General features: G+C 39.9%; 1 long non-coding RNA gene across 5 annotated transcripts in view; it reads left to right on the forward strand.

Moving 5' to 3' along the window:
• The window catches only part of LOC132656862 (uncharacterized), a 185,240-nt gene extending 178,998 nt beyond the window's left edge, over positions 1-6,242 (forward strand). For 4 of the 5 annotated variants that reach the window (XR_009594634.1, XR_009594639.1, XR_009594635.1 and 1 more), the window contains 2 exons: positions 2,103-2,227; positions 6,037-6,242. This is a non-coding gene — a long non-coding RNA (uncharacterized LOC132656862). Of the gene's footprint in view, positions 1-2,102; positions 2,228-4,757; positions 4,833-6,036 lie in introns of all 5 variants that reach the window. The other variant, XR_009594636.1, reaches the window with a different exon arrangement.
• The last annotated feature ends 13,318 nt before the right edge of the window (positions 6,243-19,560 follow it).

Genomic DNA, 19,560 nt, shown 5'->3' on the forward strand with positions numbered 1-19,560 from the left:
GTTCCTTGGAATTCATGCTTCATGGGAGTGAGAGGCTATTGTCTTATCATTTAACATGTGGCAAAGCATGCACAATCTCTACTTTGCATCTTAGATAATTTCATGGACCAAAGGTGAACTTCAGTCCCTTTTCCTCTAAGTTCAGTGTTAGTTTTGAGGACAATGTAGCACATTAACTGTTTGCTAATTGCAACTTGAGTTTCAAACATTAGGATTCAAACAGTTACTTTGATAAACTCATGAACCTTTTAATGAGGATATACTTTCTGGGAAATTCATGACTAGATGGCTTGTTTCTGAACATTAGACAGTGTGGGAGCACAATCCAAGGTCCAGGTGTTCCAGCATTCTACACACCAGGCTATAGACCATTACAAAACTACCATTGTATATGGGCCCTTTGTTGATTGCTCTGTTTTGCTATTTTGTAAGGCCACATGTCCTTACTGAAGTGACCTTATTAAACATTAAAGACAAAGACATTCTTCAGATTTTTAACTTAAATTTTAAGTACTTTAGAAATCAGCATGGAAGCTGGTATTGGGAAGAGACAAAAATAAATTTATACTGTCCTACTGATCAGCTTTTCAGAGAGGAAAAACCTTGCTGTTGGTAGCTTGCAGGGATCAACCATGGTAGACACTTGAGGAATTGTCTATTGCAAAGACCTTGAAATGTGCTGGCAGCACCTCTTTACATGGGAGTGTGACTCACTACTCAGGAACCATTATTATGTCCATCAAATATTCCCAGACTGAAGTATTATCTCTAGAACAATAGGTTCCTATGGACAGGAACTATCTGAGATGCACAAGTTTCTGCATGAGGGTGCAAATCAATGGAAGAGGGGAATGCTCTGCAGCTACCTGGCTATTCATATCTCCAGACCTGATAGGCTAGGATCAGAAGGAAGAGGAGGAGGACCTCCCCTATCAGTGGACTTGTGGAGGGGTATGGGAGGAAATGGGGGAGGGAGGATAGGATTAGTAGGGGGAGAGAGGGCTACAGCTGTGATACAAAGTGAATAAACTGTATGTAATTAATAAAAACTAAATAAACAAAAAGAAAGAAAGATGATGGCTTTATTGTTCTAGACTAGAGGGGAAGATGTGTAATCTGACTCAGAAGCATCCTTTTGAAGATCATCAGTGTGATTACACTGCTCTAGAGAGAAGTTACATGCTAATGTGTCATTTCCTAATGTAGTATGTAGTTCAAGATAATTCTCTCATCATGTAACTCCAGTGGTTCCTCCATTTGCTCACTTGACTGGGTGAGTACAGGATGTGTGAATGGGCTTCCTGACATAGTCCAACTAGAGACAGTGTTCAGAATCACACTCTTTGTTTGTACCATAGAAAATTTGCGCAAACACTATTGTAAGAGAAAATTAGCCTAGAAAATCCATCTCTTGTGTAAATCCTATTCCTTAAATGGGGTTTTAATTGAAACTGGGGGTTTTACTCCTTGTTCACCTTTGAGTGAAAAGGATAATTTCAAGCATTTCCTCATCAATTGATACAAAATAATTCTAATCAATGTGCCTGAATTTTGTGTCAAAGGCTGTTGAGGGCATACAGTTTAGTTATTGAACAGATTAGGCAGATTCTGAATGAAGGAGACCCAGTGACACCATTCTTTTGAAAATTTGGCATTGTTCCTGGATTTCTTGGTTTTATTCTGACTCAAGACAGATGAAAATTCTCCACGTTGTTTCCATAAATGGATGACTGGTGATGGCTTACGTAAACCTTGCTGAAATTTCCAGCTTAACATTCTGACTGGCACAATCTCCATGCTAGGGAAAGACTGTGAATATAGCAAGCTGCAATGAAGAGATGGTGAAGGTTGGTTACTGCATTGCACACCATTGCAGGAGTGTGTCAGAATTATGTCCGTAGAAAGGCTATATGACCTTCAGCTTGCAGTGGGCTATCACATTATCAAGTGACCACCTCTAAAGACAACTTTTTATTTTGTGATTTTGAGTTATTCAGTCACAGTCCAAATATTTTGTTGCACTTAACGGCTGTTGAAAAAAACTGAACTGGAATTACTAACTAAATGGAAAAATGAGCTTTTTCCACTTTTTTTTTTTCTAGGAGAAGCCAACAGACTAATAAGGAAGTGTGCAGAAATTACTAATATCTAGGCCTGAAGTTTGACCTGACTCCATCAGCCTATGCATACATTACATTTGGTGATGTGAAGCATGAATGCACAGATGGTAGGTTGGTTCTCATTAATCTTTGCTGAGCAAAGGGGTTAGTGCTGGCTGGCACCATAGTTGCCAGTGTCAGTATCAGCCATCTTGCTTGGCGGCTTCTGACAATACTCTAGCACTTAGTTTAAGAGACATACACTTCTATTTTTAAGCATGCCATGTGTGTGTGTGTTTGTGTGATGTGCATGTGCTTACATGCATGCTCATATATATATTTACGTGTGCATGTGAGTTCATGTGTGTGCAAGCTTAGTGTTGACATCAGGTGTCTTTGTTGATCTGTCTACCATATATATATATATATATATGACTTGAACCTGGAGCACAATGATTGGGTTAGCTATAGACCAGGGTTCCTCTTTCTGTGACTCCCAAACTCTGAAATTACAGGCAGGTGTAGCACCTGTCTGGTATTTACATGAGTGTTGAGAATTTGAAGTCCAGTCCTCACTCTGGAATGACAAGTTCTTTACAGGCTGAGTCTCTTCTCCAGCCCAATAATTCTGTGCTCTCACAAGTTCCCTTTCAAATTCGTGAGTGCTCTCTAATTTCATAGCTTTACTACCAATATACAGTTTCTCATACTGTATTAGTATTGTTTGTTTATTGCTTGAATCAATTGGATAATAACTTTTACAAATATAGACATGTGGGATTTCATGGAAATTGCATCTCATGGTATTCCATTTGTATAGTACAGAATAGAATACATGCAGTTTTACTTTTAGATGAGGGTTAGGAAAGGTATACTTGAATGCCTACAATTGTCATGAAAATAGTTCTGGGCTGGGATGCCCTTTAGTGTTTGAGTGCTTGCTTAGTGTGTGTATGATACCTGGATTTGATACCAAGCAGTACCTAAAAGCAACAACGGAAAATGAACAGTGATTTGTATATTATACTTAAATAACACTCCTGTTCTTTAAGGTAAGACAAATCAGGTGGAACTGAACATTTCTTTTTAAAAATACTGCTAATAGTATATTTACAGGATGAAGAAAAATTAAGCATTAAGGAGGGACAATTTCAGCATTTGCTGGTGCATGTTTTGTGCAATGAATGTGCTTATAATATATTTACACATTATATATGTGTGTATATATATATATATATATATATCAAGCATATGTAGTAACATGTGTGCATGTTTGTAAGCCATAAGAAAATAAAGTATGATTGAATCAAATTTTATTTCATCCTAAGTTGAAACATGAAAGTTCTAAGAGATATGTATTTAAGACAAAAATTATCATCCAATTATGTCAATACAGCTTTCTAAATTCACCATGAGGTATAACCCAGGGAACAGAATATGATTGTTTTCTTTGGAGATGTTTGCTGTGTGGATATAACGGTAAATGCATCTCATTCATTTTCAGTCTAACGCTGACATTTACTGAAAGGTGAATTTATTTTTTTGTAGCAAAAGTTGTAGCATCAGTCATGAAATATCCAATACTATCTGAAAGCATCCTGGTAACCCAAGCTTATACAATTTTGAAAGCTGGGAATGTACTTGACACTAAGTCTATAAGCATTTTCTCCATACCACTCAGTACCCATAAATATGTATTTCACAGTGCTGCATGCTACAAGTGGAAAGGCATTCCTTCTGGGAAATGAGTTACTGGCCCAATGGCTTTCATTTATTTGGGGAAGTCATTTCAAGTCACTTTTTAGAAAATATTTACTTTTACAGACTGCAGCTTTTGGTGATACTGTATGTGCTAAAGTATAGTCAGAAGAAATGCCAGACATGGGTTTAGCCATGGCATGCTCATTCCTGTGAGCTGAAAGTAATGTCATTTCCAGGGCCAATCCAAGTTGTGTGTTCATCTGTGTGCATCATGTGAGTCATGATCTTAATTGCTCAATAAAGAGCCTGTGAGATAAAAAGGTATGTGTGCAATTCTAAGAACCTCTAAATACTTCAGGTCTGAGTTAACATTCATCAATTCTAGAAAAACACTCTAGCGTTAGTTATATAATATAAATATTCTTTAAACAAGACATGTCCCTTTCCTGGCACAACTGTGTTAGTCAAGCTGATCTGCAATGAAACAGATGCCCCATGCAGACTTCATTTACAGGTAGAGGCTGAGAAGCACTTAACGAGCTTGGTCTTTAAGTCTGGAAACGACTGCACTTTGGATGCATCAAGAGCAATTTGTAATTGACAGTTTTCTTACCTAAAGCCTTCTCCGACAAGAGATTGCTCTCCAAAGACAGTCAGCTGGGTAAATGTCAGAGGCGCAAAAAGTAAATTATAGGGCAAACAGCGTTGATATTTCTATGAAATGGAAGAAAGGCATATTTATTTTTAAAATATAGAATTTTATTTAAAACAAGTGAAAACCTTCTCTCTGTGACCTTTCCAAGATTCCAAACAGTGACGAATTTGGTCATTACAAATAACCTTTTCCAGAAAGGGCCTAAGCATCTAGGACTTCCATTTGGTAATGTACATGAATTAATTTCTTTTCTACAATATATCTTGACATTAAATTTTCATATTTTATTCCTGAATATACAGTTTTAAATAAACTTTGAAAGGGGAAACATGGAAGAAAATAGCTACCTGGCAGTCCATTATTTTAACTACTCTAGGGTAAGTCAGTCATGCTGTTCAATTTAGATGGTTCAGTTTGTGTGAGTTTATGGGGCCTTACACTCACTAGTTTTTCTTGTAAATACCAGAATTCTAAAGAGTAGCTCTGTAGAAAACAATTTCCGATTCAGCAAACAGTTTATTCTGAGTTTTTGATTGGCCATTTGTTTGAAATCTAAAACTGCTTTTGTTTTAAACAATATGTATAATACTGTGACTTTCAGATTTTTTCCAAACTAATCTTTGTTTTAAACTGTTGTGTAATTAAAAGAGAAGTTGAATGTAATATTTATATATTGTGTAAATGTTATTTCCAATTGGTTATATAATATTATGAAGATAAACAAAGGATGGGCAAACAGTGTTACCCAGCCCTGAATGGTGATTGTCTCATGTCATGACATCTCCAGTAGGACACAGGCTCTAAACTACAGCTCAGAGTTAGAGGTCACAACTCATTCTTACACTTCTGCCCTGAACGCTCTTCCTTCCCAAGTCCCCATTTCTGAATCATCAAAAGCCAAGAGGGGGAGATGATCAAAGAGCAGGCCAATCTGTTCATGTCAGAGGCAGTCCCTCTTCCCATTACTATGTAACCACTTGGGAACTGAACTGCCATGGGCTACTTCTGTGCAGGGGTTCTAGGTTATCTCCATGAATAGTCCTTGGTTGGAGTATGAGTCTCTGGGAAGTTCCCTGTGTTCAAATTTTCTGGTTCTGTTGCTCTCCTTGTGGGGTTCCCGTTCTCTCCAGCTCTTACTATTTCCCACTTTTTATATAAGATTCCATGCACTCTGCCCAACAGTTGGCTAAGTCTCAGCATCTGCTTTAATAGTCTGCAGGGCAGAGTCTTTCAGAGGCCCTCTGTGGCAGGTTCCTAGGTTGTTTCCTGTTTTCTTCTTCTGATGTCCATCCTCTTTGCCTTTCAGGATGGGGATTGAGCATTTTAGTCAGGGTCCTCTCTCTTGATTAGTTTCTTTAGATGTACAGATTTTAGAAAATGACAATGCAGCCACTCCTGATGTGATCTGATAGACTAAGATCAGAAGGAAGTAGAAGAGGACCTCCCTTATCAGTGGACTTGGGGAGAGGCATGCGTGAAGAAAGGGGGGGAAGGGGGGATCTGGAGGAGAGGGGGAGGGCTTATGTGGGGATACAAAGTGAATAAAGTGTAATTAATAAAAAAATTTTTTTTTCAATGCAGTTTATTCAGGAACCTTGAACAATCCTCGGACCCTGGGGAAAGCCAGCCCACAGCTTAAATAGCCTCTGGGTAGCCAACCCAGGCATGCCACGGGGGCAATGCAGATAGGTCCACATACATGGAAGCAAGCCAGATCCTCGGCCTTAGCCAAATGTGGAATTGTTCGTGACAGACAGCACTCACCATCGGGAAGGTGGAAGGCGGAAACCAGCTCCATCTTTAAGGCATAGCATTCCGCAGCTCTCTACAGTTCCCCCTTTTTGTTTTAGACACATCAGGCAAGAGTAGAGGTCTGATCTCTGATATTAGAAATAAATTGGGACTTTGTACCGATGTTCATCATTTTTTAAAAAAGCAAAAAAAAAAAAAAAAAAAAAAAAAAAGCCAAGAGGACCTGGCTTCCATTTTGCTTATAGTATATTATTGTTCCCTGTCTGCATGCTTGTGAATGGTGGGGCACACACTGAAGGCACAGTGGAAGCTGAGATTTCAAACTTTTTCAGGTTACGTGTGACAGCGTGAGAATTTGCTTGACTACACTACATAAAATGAGATACAAATTATTTTTCCATCATGTTTAAAAATTTTTAATTAATAAATTTGTTATACTACAAGGTAAAGAGCTTCCCTGGCATCTTCACTCACATTTGTCCTTATGGTTTGCTCTTGTCTGACCTCCTTGAGGTGCTATGTCCTCTGTGTTCAATGTGTCCCACCCCAAGCATAGTCCCTTACCAGACCATGTCCGATGAGTTTGCACTTTTTCTGCTGGAGTAAATGCATCTCTGATGCAGGCTCATTTCTTGTGTACATTCTAACCCTCAGATGCTACAATCAAGACTGGCCTAGAAAAGGCACTGAGGTTGGTATTTTTAGACAAAGGCACTGAAGGAATATGACTGAATGCCAAAATAATAACTCAATATAAATTTGAAGCATGTCTCACCTTAAAATGGATGTTTATAATAATTTCATCTTATACTTTGCAAAGAATAAATTAAAACTTTTCACTTGAAAAACCTTTTAGAGTGTTGATTAATGACTGGCAAACATGGCAGATTTTTTTTTTAAATTCAAATTAGTTTTAACTTTTCCAAATCTTCTTTAAGAGAAGATTGTCAGCATGCCCTCTCATTCTGTACCTAACTAAAAGTCCTCTGCTCACAGTTAGGCCTCCTGTTTCCTTGCTTCAAACATCAGGAACCACCAATATTCTTTACTGGTGTGCAGGGAGATATACTGAAATTAAATGAAGGAAGGAAAGTTATTGCAAAGACTTTTACTTACTTTACTAAGAGAAAAAAGTCTCAAAACTTAAATTAGAACATAGCATAACCTACATTGGAAAGGGTACTGAGCTTACAAAGAGTTAAAAGGAATCTAAATACACTTAATGTCTGAATGTGTCACAAAGGACAGGGCAAGTCAAAGTGTCTGGGTGGAAGTAACATATTTCCCATAGGCTCCTTGCTGAATGTTTAATTCCTCATTTGGGTCTGCTCAGGAGGTAGGGCCTAGCCAGGCTGTGCCAAAGCTGTGCGACCACAGATCTTGTTTGATTTTCAGTCTCTTCTTTGTCTGATGCCTCCTGTTTACTTTCCTGGAAGCTTTCATTACCACAGTGTTCTTCTCAGTGCAAGGGGCCAAACTCTAGTGCCCAGGAGATAAAATGTCAGGAGCAAGCCGTTAAATACAGAACACAAATTTAACTCAGATTAGTTACAGGTCTAGAGAGAATCTCTTGTGTACTGTATTAAGGTATCACCATTCAAAAAACAAACAAACAAACAAAAAAAAAAAAACAAGCTGATGGTCTATTAGATGAGCAGGAATTATGAGGTGGGACGTTCAGCAGAGAGATGAATTTTGGGATAGAATCAGAGGCTGGATATTCATTCCGGACTCTGAGGAAGAATATTTGACACTGAGGAGAGGTAACCAGCCCCATGCCACACATAGAACAAGCTTGTAAAATAAGTTATGAGCCAGTCAGAGAATTAGCCAAAGCTTATCGCTTAGACACTTATTCATAAAAGACTCTGGGTCATAACATTTATTATTCACCAGTTATAAACAAGAAAGAGCCGAATGGAAGCGCTGATTGTTCTGGAATGTTCTAGAACATCTGGAATGTTTGTTCTACCCATTAGAACAAGACATAAGAGTCCAAAACAACAACAACAACAACAACAAAAAACTACCCTGTGATGTTCTTGTTCTTTGCTAAAATTATTTTCTACCTCTTCTACTGAAGTAAACTTTCCTGTACTTGGAAGTTACTCTCTAGAAGGTGGGAGTGGACATGTTTGGTGTCATATACCAGCTGCCCAACTCAAAGTCACATAGAATGCTAAGGCTTTAATTTCACCATACACACATGTTGTTTTTGCACGTAAAAATGATTCTAACTTAAGTTAAATTCTAAAAGCAACAAATATTTTGAGATACTGTATGCCAATCTACTCTCTCTCCCGTGAGTATGGTATATGTATAAAGTCTAGTAGTAAGTGAAACATTAATAGGAAAAAAAAACGGTGTTTGTCAGTGACAGATGTTTTCAGAGCCAATTGCTAACAAGTAAAACCTCATACCATTGGGTTTACCTGGGACTAAACAATAGGCAGTTCTCAATGTGAATTAATGTTATCTCAGTATAGTTGCCAGTCATTAAAGTACACATCTCTATTTCCACAGACATTTTAGGGAATAGGTGGTATTATTTTATTTTATCCCTACAAAACTTAAGTTACAAATAAAAAGGTCAGAAATTTCTGAAATCGAAGAACCCAGCAAGTTTTGTTTTTAGATGTGTATCTTCAACTTCAACTTTTCTTTTCTTTTCTTTTCTTTTTTTTTTTCTTTTGTAGAGATAAGAGTTTCTCTGTGTAGCCTTGGCTGTCCTGAACTCACTTTGTGGAATAGGTTGGCCTCGAACTCACAGCAATTTGCCTGCCTCTACTTCATTGAGTGTTGGGACTAAAGACTCATGCCATTATGCCCTGCTAACAGTTGGTATTCTTATCTTTTTCTCTTTCCACACACGTAAGCTGACTCTGATTGAACTAACCATGACTGACCCTCAAAACCAAATGACTTAGATGATGCCAAGCTTCAGGTCAGATGTGACCTCCATACTTAACACTTTATCTTAGTGTCTTTGTCTCTTTCACCAAGTTTATTCTTGGAATTACCTGATCTCTGAATTAGTTCTCTTACTAAACTGCATCATACTACAATCTCATAAAAATTAATAATATATTAGGGTAAAAACCACAGAAGCTTGTCTTAGTTACTGTTCTACTGCTGTGATAAAACATCATGACCAAGGCAACTCATAAAAGAATTTAATAGAGTTTCAGTAGCAGGCAGAAAAGTAGGCAACTGGAGCTGAGCTCACATCAAACCAGCAAGTTACAGGCAGAGAAAAGACTGGGTCTTGAATAGAATTTTGAAACCGAAGAATGAATGATGAAACTCTGGCACATTTACACAATGGAATACTACTCAGCTATTTAAAAAAAGAAATCATGAAGATTCCAGGCAAATGGATGGTACTAGAAAAGATCATCCTGAGTGAGGTAACCCAGATCCAGAAATACGCACAGGGTATGTACTCATTTATAAGTGGATTTTATCCATATATTATAGGATAAGCATATACAATCCACAGACCCAAAGAAGATAAATAACATAGATAATCCAGGGGAAGATGCAGCAATCTCCCTTGGAAGGGGAGATAGAATAGACAGAAGTAGTGCCTGAAGAGAGAGAACAAGGTAAGAGAGGGACACAGAGAAATATGAGTGTGGAGATCAGATCTGAGGAGAGCAAGGGTATAAGAAGACAGAAGATGATAGAGAAAAGAGAAACTGAGGGTGGGAACATAGTTGTGACAAGCTGGAGACCTAAGTCAGGCTCTGCTCCTGGGAGGATGTAAGAGGCATTCCAGCAGAGACTCCTAGTAGCAGAGGCTGACGAGGACAGTAGTAGAGACTGAAGGGGACACCCTTGAGCTAGATTAGTTTCCTAGGAGAGGAAGGGGAACATCAACCCACTCACAACTTCAACCCAAAATTTAACCTGCCTAGGAGATGTGCAGGGATAAAGATAGAGCTAATAGAGCAGAGATTGAGGGAATGCTCAACCAATGCCTGGCACAACCAAAGGCCCACCCTATCGTAGAGTGCCAACCCTAACACTATGAGCATCCATTTCTACTGGGAGAGAGAGTCTGCTAACTTGCAGACAGGAGCCTAGCATAGCTGTCCTCTGAAAGGCTCTACCCAGAAGTGCAACAGAACAGATGCCAAGATTCACAGTCAAACATTGGGTGATGCGTAGGGTGTCTCATGGAAAAGTGGGAGGAAAGAAAAAAGGACCTGGAGGTGACAGGAGTGCCACAAGAAGACCAATAGGGCTGACTAACCAGGGCTTGCTGACACTGAAACCCCAAGGGGCTTGCTGAGATTGAAGCATCAACCAAGGACCATGCAGGAACTGGACCTAGGCCCCCAACAAAGATGTAGCTTAGGTTTCATGTGGGTCCTCTAGAGGAGGTGGGGACTGCATCTGACAGGGTTTCACTTGCCAGCTTTTTGATCACTGTCTCTTGGTGGGACTGCCTTACCAGGCAATAGGGGAAGAGGACATGCTCAGTCCTGATGCAGCTAATGAACTAGACTGTATGAGAAAGGGAGTTCCCCTTTTCCTCAGAAAAGGGGAAAAAGGAAGGAGAGTGGGACTGGGAGAGAGGAGGTATGAGTTTACAACAAATATGTAAAGTAAGTAAAAAACAAAACAAAACAAAACAAAAAAAACATGTGAATCTTAATTCCAGAACCTGGCAATATCTTCTCTTCACATTCTTTATTTCTTTCAAATATTGAAGGCCATCTCTCCCAGCAGAAATGGATGAGAACTCTTTTTAATGTCTGAGAAAACCAAGGATTTATCTGTTATAGTCTTGTAGCTTGTTTTAGGGCACAGACCTCTTTTGCTTTTCGAAGTTCACAGCCCCAGTGCTCTGTGAGCCCCATTTGATTTTCTACCTACAACAATGCATGCAAAATTTTATACTTTTAGTAAAATGTCTGCCATAAAATAAAAGTCTCCAAAAGATGTAAGAATATATTTCTTGCAAATGGTGATTTTGACATTTTACTCTCAGCTGCCCAATTCAGGATTCATGAGTTTACATAACGCCTTTTCTTTGTAATGGAAACAGAAAGTGATAGGATCTCTTTCTTAGTCACCACACACAGGAGAAAAACATAAAGCATTTCCCTCCTCAAGTTTTGAATGATTTTAGAATGAATAAGGTCATAGAAATTATAAGCCTTGGACTTGTACATCATGTTCAGGTAAACTAGACACAGAAAATAAATATATTAAGAGATCTCAGATCTATGCATTGCTGACTACAGTCTGCCTTGAGGACTCTAGAAAGATTTTCTCCATACATGAGCTGCGAAGGCCCTTCAGTAAACCTCTGTTTCTGAATTGAGATGAGGAAGATGACAAAATATTAAAGACAGAACACAGCTGATTTTTGATACATACTTAACTTTAAACCAGTTCTTTTGAGATGATGCTTATTTTTTCTGATTACACGTGTAGAAAAGAAAAAGTGAGAAAAGACAAAAGGTGGAAGGAAATGACTAATAATAAAAAACACAAAAATATAGGCACCTTATTGAATAGGGTATGGAAGGCTAGGGAGGAGCCAAAGGAATGGATATAGATAGATTAGAGTTGGCAAAGAGCAATAGCAGAAGAGACAGACCAGGATATCACAATATCCCTCAACCTCAGTAGAAAACTAAAACCCACTACAAGTGACTGGAGCCAAATGGAGGTGACCCTGATCTCCCACTGTGGGAGAATGGGTAATTGTTTACACCATACTATTTTCTGATTAGGCTTCTTTTTAGGAAATTTTTAATTCTCTCTCTCTCTCTCCTCTCTCTCTCTCTCTCTCTCTCTCTCTCTCTCTCTCTCTCTCTCTCTCACACACACACACACACATACTCACACACTTCAAAGTAGAATGCTAATTACCTCCACGGACTGCCCAAATCATAAAACTACAACTACCCACCACACCCTCTCAATTACACCTCTCATTTCTGTTCACTAAGAAATAGAGCCCAGACCAAATTCAACAGAGAAAACAGACATGGAGCAGGCAGAGAATGCGAAGCAGTGACTATCAGTGGTGTTTTATGATGCCAGCATGAAGTATTCTTCCTGTTTGGGGAAGTGAGGAGTTGGGGTATTATTAGAAAAGTTGGAAAGGAGTGAGAACTAAAGGATTAAAAAAAATCAAAAGCCCAAAGGACTGGATAGAATCCTGAGATCTCAGATGGCACCATCATAAGGATCTTATTATTTCCTGTGATTTATTATGCTTTCCTCTCTGACATGTGTTCAGTTAGCTGCTGCGAGGGTTGAGACATCAACACAGGAGCCATTGCATGGAGCTGTAGGAACCACTGTCAAATCAATGAAATAATTAAAGTCAGGCCAAAAATCCTGCTGTTTCTCAACAGGTGTTTTCAGGAGGATTCAACACATATGCTCACGTTTCAAGTCCTGTAAGTTTTTTGTTGGCTTAAAATTATACCACTCAAGAAAGTTAATATTGATTTTTTTCTTTTAAAAAGGAATTAAAATCTATATAGACAATTTAGTACAAACCTGCCTTTTAAAAATACCAATCCCATGTAGGCAATGGGTTTTGTTAGGGCAATTTCTGCTCAATATATAGTGATATGATATGTTTCCGCTCATTACGATGAAAAATAAGTAAAAGCCCAGGAAAATCACCAACAATGAAGATAAAAGGCACAAGTGCCCAGCCCAGAAACTAACTCACATCTGCCTCCTTAATGGATATGAATTATTGGTTTAAATGATTTTTTTTTTAAATTTAATTTTATTTGGTTTAGTTTACACCTAGTTTTTGAATTAGAGTCAGCTTGGATTCCTTAAGCCAGTAGAAATTCCTGGCTCTACAAAAGGAATTAAAGGGTGTTTTGGTTTGTCCTTGTTGTTTTGTTTTGTAGTCCCAGAGAACAGTCCTTCCTGACAGGGAAGCATGGCAACAAATGGGGAAGGGGAGCATGACAGCTGGAGCTGGAAAGTGGCTGATAATGCTTCTATCCACACCCAGTAAAGAAAGAGAGAGACAGAGACACAGAGTCAGAGAGACAGAGAGAAAGAGTTGGAGAGACAGACAGAGAACAAGGAGAGAAAAGGGCAGCCTCAAAGCTGGATAGATGCTGCCCATCATACAGACAGATGTCTCCTTCTAAACCTACCAGCACAGCAATACCACCTGTGGAAAAATTGTTCTCAGGTGTGAACCTATGGGAGATATTTTTCACTGAAACCACTACACACACATAAAGATAAAATATGTCAAAAAGGCTTGGAAATCTGTCAACATATTGGGTCCCATTACACATCTGCTGAGAAGGAGGTCTTACGGTGAGGATATCAATTAATCTCTACATAAAGCTCTCCATATGGCTTTCACATGCATTCAAGTTTGAGAACCATAATCTCAACCAATAGTTCTCAATTGTTTTTAAGCACATTTTTCTTCATAATAGACCTGGAAATATGTGACCACAATAACCTCCATAGAGGCTGTAGTGACTGATAACATTCTACCAAGAGGTGCCAGGCTGTTTACAATTGTGATGTAGTTGTGTAGCAGTTTTCTCAAGAAATTCCACCTTGCAAGGAATTTCCTTAAGCAGGAAGGGAAACAACTCAGAATGGCTTAAAGAAGTCCCTGAAACTGACCAGATTCACTAGGTCCCTCTCTGACAGAGAAAGTAATAAATGCTGAGAGTCCCTCTCACATTGAGCCAAGCCAAGCTGCAAAGAAGATTCTGAGACCAGAACAGCTGCCTTGGAGAAACAGAAACTATCTGGGCTGCTTGGAAAAGGTATAGACCAGAGTCCCTTGGAAAGGTCACTCTCCAGCTTGTTTAGCTGCCTGCAGGCTGTGCAATGTGCTCCAGGCTCCCAGCTTTGTGAGCTGTCACTCATGCTGGGGTGGGCCTTGGTGATGCAGCTGTCATTGAGTCCTTTCTGCTCCTGTAAGTAAGTCCTCACCTATGTTTCTGTAAACAACCCCAATAAAACTCATTGGTTTATCAAATCGGACTTTGGTGGTATCCGTACTTTGGTTCGTCATGGGTTCCCTATCAGGGGTAAGTAGATGTGTGTGCTCTGTCTCAACAGGAACAGTTCACAACACCGGGGCTGTGCTCCTTAGTAGCACTTTCCTTACTTCTTGCTTACAGACGTGGCATACTGAAACTACATTATACTGCATAAATCTGTACCTTTAAAGAAGGAGCTAAATGGCCTATGAACATTTTTGCATAATTATTTCCTAGTCTGAGCAAGAATAATATGTTTATGGTTCAGGGGATATGTGCCAATACAACATAACAGTGGAAGCATGGCAGCTGCTGCGGGTCCTTGATTGGAGTGGATGCGAGTATCCAGTCACCATTTTCAGAACTTGGTTGGATATTGTAAAGAGACAGAGTTAGTTCATTTCTAATTATCAGGAGTAGATAAGGAAACTGAGCTTCAGAGTTAATGAGGATTTTTTTATATTAATTTTTATATTAATCACAGGTTATTTATTTTGTATCCCAGCTGTAGCCCCCTCCCTCATTTCCTCCTAATCCCACCCTCCATCCCTCATCTCCTCCCTGCCCCTTTCCAGAAATTTTAACAAACATGTCATGTTAACTCAAGAAGTGAACTGTCAATATTTGGCAAACAGAAGCAGCGAGCTATATGAATATATACCATTGGATAACTGCCTGCATATACACAGATGGAGGCATGCTGATAGCAAAAGCAAGCTGGAAAGATGTATATCACTTTGTTCAACTCTCTTGGAGACTTTTAGCCAAATAAATACAGAGAGCAGCTACACTATAGGAAGACTCCTCATTGTGTTTACTGACAGCTGGCTGGTGCTAGGCAACCAGACCATGGCCTTACTTCTAATCTTTACTTCTAATCTCCTCAAACGCATCCTTCTTATGCAGCAACAAGGTTATTGAAACATCTGTCAGAACTTGCTGTTGTCCTACTCCTTAAACAAGTGGAGATCTTGATGGATACATTTTAAAATTTATTAAAACTCACAAAATTATTTAAATGTGGTACCTGTCCTAATTTAGAATCTAAGTATATATTAATTTGACATAAATTTATGTATAAAATACTGTTTGGTAAGATTCATATTCACGGCATGTATTAAATTTCCACTGATGAACTGACTCCGCTATGACAGCAGCAGGAGAAGGTGTTCAGCAAATATATTCAGACTATGTTCTTGTCAAGAAGGATACAATCATTTTTAATTTTTATTATTTTTCAAACAATTTAGTGCAATTAATTGAATGTGATAGTGAGCTTAAGTGTATAGCTTATCAACACCCACAATGGGTCACTCCTACAGAAGGTCACAGTCTTGTTTGTTTAATTTAGTGAAATTGGGAGGAGCAGGTCAGTCATTTAATTAAACCTGTAATATAAACACAAAACATTATACTTGTTCCACTGCCATCAACCACTATGTAATAAATAGGAAAGCAGACATTACATTATAGTTATCGATATAATTAAAAGCCATGAATTAATCAAAGAAAATTATCACCTTCCCTAGTTCTGAGACAAGAAGCTTTCAGCCTTTTACACAATAAGTTGTTCAAGTGTTTTTGTATTTATCACACTGAGTGAAATGCTTAGCATGGTTTGGTGGAGCTAGCCTATAGTCCTAGCACTTGGGAGGCCTAAGGAACCCATGGCCAGCCTAGATTACATGGAAAGTTTCCTGCTAGCTAAGGCTCTACAGTAAGGTCCTGAGTCCCTCCTCCACAGAGGAGAGAGAGACAGAGACAAAGAGTTTACATTTTATGTCCTCAACAAAACCAGGTGGAGTAAATGTGTAGGACACAAAGTGTTTTCTACAAATATATTCAGAGTGCACAATTTGCTTTCCAGGTTTGTGCCATATATCTTTAAAGACTATTAGAGAATTCTGAGTTAAACAGAGTGAAGAGACTGGAAGGCTTTTGTGCTTTGGTATACATGAACTTCCTGTCACCAGTTTCAGCACTGGGACGCTTAAGCGGTCAAGTGAGCTTAGTTCCAAAGTCCATGTGTGCTGTCCATCTGCTATGATAAAGACTCACAAAACACTGGAGCGTATTAGTATGAACCCAGTGTGCGCCATCCATCTTATATGCAAATTAATACAAGCAAAAAACCCGAGGCTAACCTTCTCATCAGTGTTTCACCTTCAGTACTTCTAACCTTCTCATCAGTGTTTCACCTTCAGTACTTCTAACCTTCTCATCAGTGTTTCACCTTCAGTACTTTAAGTCTGTCTTGTAGCTCAGGCAAAAATATTAGCCTGAAATACAAGAAACAGACAATGCACAAATCCTGTCATCTTGGGACCACGGGAAATAAACACTGCTTACACGGTAACACTGTGTACTAAGTGCTGGTGGTGATATAGCTAGGGTGCGCATTATAGCGGCATCTGTAGAAGCAAAGTGAGACCATCAGTACCTGTCAGTGACGTTTGCCTCCCTCCTCCAGGTGCAGCAATTAATAAGCACTCTGCCAATATCCCACAGTGTCTGCCACAGCAGCGAATAGAAGCAGAGGAGGAGGCTGGGGACGCCAGCTGGAGCATCAGGGAGAGACCAGACTAATGTACAACCAGGGGAACCTCTGGGATCCCAGTGAAAGAGCAGTACAACTTCCTGGGAGGAGCGGAAACTTGGCTCACTACCACAATGCCCAGCAGCACACCTGGGATCTTTAACTATGGATACAGTCTTTGAAAGGCTCAGCAATGCTGCAATGAACCTTTCTTTGCTGGAGCTGTGCTCCCTTCTTTGAGATGGACCAAGCAGTCTGCATGTACGGTGAAATGAATAAGAGATGTCATGCCGAGCTTCTCGTACTCCAACACCAGTCAGTGTTGCTGCTTGGGGAGGGTGTGGAACATTTAAGGGGCGGAGCCGTTTTGGAGAAAGCATGTTTCTGGGGCTGGCTTCTGGAGTTCATAGTTAACCCCGCCTCCAGTTCACTCTGTCTGTATGAACTCATTGAGAATTAACCTCTCAGCCTCCTGCTCCTTCTGTGCTCACAATGTGCTGCCTCCCTGCTGTGCTAGACTTTTAGCTCATCAACATTGGAGACCCAAGTAAACTCCTCATTTCGTACGTTGCTTGGGTCATGACATTTTTTCACAGCCATGGAGAAGTAACTGATAGTGCATCTGAGCTTCCCACACAGGTATGCTGTGAGGACCAGGTAGGGGGACACTCTGGCCCACTGACCTCAGTTTCTCATTAGTATGCAAGGATCAAGTGTCAAGTAAAGCTGTGAGTGTTAAATGGCTGACTGGATGAAATGTCCACTGTGGTGCACAGCCTGTGGAAGTTTCTGAGGCATATGCTGATGTCGTTACCAGCGATGATGCAGGGCATGCTTACACAGAAATGGGCATAAGTGAGTACTTACTGCAGCTTTCCTTTCTACAAAACTCCCTTATCTTGTAAAATAGAGATCTAAGTAGAACAAGTATATCTACTACCCTCAAAGCTGTCCCCTGTGAAAAACGGAAAATGAATTGATACTTTGAAGTATAATATTTGTAACAATGTGCTCAAAAAGGCTAAAATCACGTGGTAGAAGGTTACCAATTTTCTGATTTGTAATTGAAACAATTTTAAAATAAAGTAAAATTTATACTTGCAGCCATATGTTCAGACACCAGTCAGTAACTGAGTATGTGTTGGCCATGTCTGAAACAGGTTAATACAATTAATAGAAAGAATTATAGATCTTGGACCTAACATTTTGGTGTAATTTAATCACTTGTTTGTAAACTTTTAGTATGTTCAATACTGTTATAAATGCTGAATCTATGGTTTAGTAACATGTTTTGTAGATGACCACTCCATGTGATTGGTGTCTAAGTCAGGCTACTTACACAATGCACACCTCAGGAAAGCATTCCAACCCTCTCCTCAAATGACTGACTAATCCTAGAGGTGGTCACCTTTCTTAGTTTCTCATGTGTTTGAGGTTCTGCTCAGCACGCCTATGAGGGTGGTTTGTTTGTTGATTAAAATAGGTCTTTTCCACTCATTGTTTTGTAGTTGTTTATTACAGGCATATGCAATGTATTGAGTCACAAATGTACCAATGGAGTGTGCTCCCTGCTCCTGGATAAAGGAAACCTGCTGCATGAACTCATTTGTGCTTTCTCTACTGTATTTAACAGCTTCTCTCAGTGGCACAGTCCAACAATGAGCACCTGCATTTGCTTGCGATGGCATTGCTCATCACTTTATTTATTTATTTTTGTTATTATTTTTTCTTTATTAATTACACTTTATTCACTTTGTATCCCCCCTGTGGTTTCCTCCCTCCTCCCTTCATCCCAATTCCTCCCTTCCTCCACCCTCGGCATGCATGCCCCTCTCCAACCCCACTGATAGGGGAGGACTGCTTTTCCTTCCTTCTGATCCTAGTCAATTAGATCTCATCAGGAGTGGCTGCATTGTCTTCTTCTGTGGCCTGGTAATGCTGCTTCCCCCTCAGGGGGAGGTGATCAAAGAGCAGGCCAATCAGTTTATGTCAGAGGCAGTCCCTCTTCCCGGTACAATGGAACCCACTTGGATACTGAACTGCCATGGGCTACATCTGTGCAGGGGTCTTAGGTTATCTCCATGCATAGTCCTTGGTTGGAGTAGCAGTCTCAGGAAAGACCCCTGTGCTCAGATTTTTTGGTTCTGTTGCTCCCCTTGTGGAGTTTCTGTCCTCTCCAGATCTTACTGTTTTCCACTTCTTTCCCGGTTGCTCACCACTTTAAATGCTGGGTACCCAGTTTTCACTAGTGACTGGGGGTGGGGGGGTGTAGATGCAAGTCTTTTTAAGTTCTATCTAGTTTGGTGGCTTGGTTCTCTTCAAGTCACTTACTGTTGCTTTTTTTTTTAATTTTTCATCAATTACACTTTATTCATTCTGTATCCCCCCATAAGCTCCTCCCTCCTCCCCTCCCAATCCCACCCTCCCTCCTCCCTCTGCATGCATGCCACTCCACAAGTCCACTGATAGGGGAGGTTCTCCTCTCCTTTCTGATCTTAGTCTATCAGTTCACATCAAAAGTGGCTGCATTGTCCTCTACTATGGCCTGATAAGGCTGCTCCCCCCCCAGGGGGAGGTGATCAAAGAGCAGGCCAATCAGATTATGTAAGAGGCAGTCCCTCTTCACATTATTATGTAATTCAATTGGACTCTGAACTGCCCTGGGCTACATCTGTGCAGGGGTTCTGGGTTATCTCTATGAATAGTCCTTGGTTGGAGTATGAGTCTCTGGGAAGTTCCCTGTGTTCAAATTTTCTGGTTCTGTTGCTCTCCTTGTGGAGACCCTGTCCTCTCCAGCCCTTACTATTTCATAGT

Source organism: Meriones unguiculatus, chromosome 10, assembly GCF_030254825.1.
Source record: "Meriones unguiculatus strain TT.TT164.6M chromosome 10, Bangor_MerUng_6.1, whole genome shotgun sequence".
Lineage (NCBI taxonomy): Eukaryota > Metazoa > Chordata > Mammalia > Rodentia > Muridae > Meriones > Meriones unguiculatus.